Raw genomic sequence first — 2,288 nt, 5'->3', positions numbered from 1 at the left:
TCCACTTCCAGGATCCCTATTATTCTCCTTGTGTTCCCCTTTTCATTTGACCACTCGTAGTTGTGATACGCGACCCTCTCTAGAAGTTCAAGTGCTTGTGTTACCATTTTCTCCATCAGGTCACCTTCTGCAGCTGAATCTACTGTGCTCCTTGTAGAAGGCAGTAGCCCATTATAGAAATTCTGAACTAGGAGCCAATCCTCTATGCCATGGTATGGAGACTCCCTCTGCAGGTCTTTATACCTCTCCCATGCGTCATAGAGTGATTCACCTTCCTTTTGCCTAAAGGTGTTGAGTTTAAACCTCAACTTTGCAGTCTTCGCAGGTGGGAAATACCTTGCTAGAAAAGCTTGTGAGAGGTCTTTCCAAGCAGTGAATGTCCCAACTAGTTGAGAAAGTAACCACTTTCTTGCTCTATTTCAAAGGGAGAATGGAAATGCTCTGAGTCTTATAGCTTGATTAGACACTCCATTCATCTTGAATGTGTCACATAGGGTAAGAAAGCACTAGAGGTGGTAATGTGGATCTTCTATAGGTAAACGCCTAAACTGGGTCTGTTGAATCATCTGGAGCCATGCCGGTTTTAATTCGAAGTTGTTGGCCTCCACTGTTGGTCTCATAACACTGGCCTAGAATCCTTGGATAGATGGAGCTCTGTAGTCCCTCAAGAGTCTTGGCCTGTTGTTGTTGTCAGCCATGACTGGAGTTTCTAGATTCTCTTGATCTTGTTCTTGGTGTCTCTTTTCTCTCCTGATGGTTCTTAGAGTCCTATCTATCTCGAGATTCAAGTCCAAAACTTCTTCCTCAGACTTTGTTCTGGTCATGCACCAAACCAAATACCTGAGAGAAAATAAAAGAACTTATTAAGTAAATTTAAATAATAATAATAAATGCCTAAATCAGTAAAAGTGCCTATTGCCTAATATTGCTAAAAATAAAATTCCCTGATAATGGCGCCAAAAACTTGTTTGCCGATTTTACAACCCCGCAAGTGCACGGATCGCTAATAAGTAATAAAATAGTGAGTGAAGTATCGTCGCACGAGGAATTTAGTTAGCAAGTACCAACCTACATAGCAATTCTGACTGTTTAGACTACCGAATATGGGTGAAGAGTAAATTAAATCTATTTTGGATACTGAAAATCAAACTTTGAATAAAACTATCTATTGAAGCAATTCCAGAATTAAGATTTCACACTTTAACCTTATTATGGATTTTTATCTTGCCTATTCATTGGATTGAGGATCATTGCTTTGATGAAAATTAATCCTAAGACATCCTAGGTCCTCTCTCAAGGCACCTAAGGTGTGTTTCAACCAGAACCAAACTCTACTGATGTTGGTGATTAGTCCTAATAAAAACCCCTTAAGATCTATGATTAATTATGGAACTCCACAAAGGTCATCAGCCTATCTCTAGGTCAGATTTCCTAGGTCCAATATTCTAATTTTCCAACACTAATTTTCACCTTTCAGTCCTTCAATTAGTATCTCATATCATGTCTAAGTGGATACCAACACATAGCATGCATTAAGAATACATAATATTAAATCAAAGAATAAAACTCACTTAGACATGATAGAATATTGTCTTCTTTTATACATCTTTATCCCATGTTTAATTAATTTAAAATTATAATTTTTAATTATGTCATGCTTACCTCATGGTGATGTCATAAAGGAATTTAAAATTTGAATATCCTTTCTTTCATTTTCTTTTCCCTACACTTTCTCTATATTTTTAATTATTTTTTAATATTTTAATCTCACTCATTTTGATGGACATTTAGGTCAAAAGTCACCTCTAGGAGTGAATTGACCAAAATGCCCCTCATCGGGTTATAGTTCATCTTTTAATTAATGCCTGATGAGTCCTTTGATTCTGATTCCCTTATTTATACTTATTCTCTTTTCCTTTCTATGACTTTCTCATTCCCAATAATTTTGAAATTATCCCTTAACTAAAGATTTCATGGGGTCCCATACGAATTTAGGGTAGCAACTGAGTTCACAGTCACTTCCTGGGTCGATCACCCATCGTCGGGACCTTCTGCTCATTTAACCGATTGTGCTTTGTTTCTCTTATTTTTATCTAACCTCATTTGATCTTTATCAATTTTATTTTATGGCTCTTCTATGTGAATTAAGTATAGTCCTAGAGATTCTAGCTGTCTGGACAGACACTAGTCACCAGAACAGTAGAATGTACGAAACTGTCCAATGTGAGGGTGTTACATATGGTGTATGGGTAAATGGACATATAATTTATGAATAGATAGTATTGTTA

Source organism: Hevea brasiliensis, chromosome 16, assembly GCF_030052815.1.
Source record: "Hevea brasiliensis isolate MT/VB/25A 57/8 chromosome 16, ASM3005281v1, whole genome shotgun sequence".
In the NCBI taxonomy this organism is placed as follows: domain Eukaryota; kingdom Viridiplantae; phylum Streptophyta; class Magnoliopsida; order Malpighiales; family Euphorbiaceae; genus Hevea; species Hevea brasiliensis.
Note: the sequence above shows the minus strand (reverse complement) of the source record.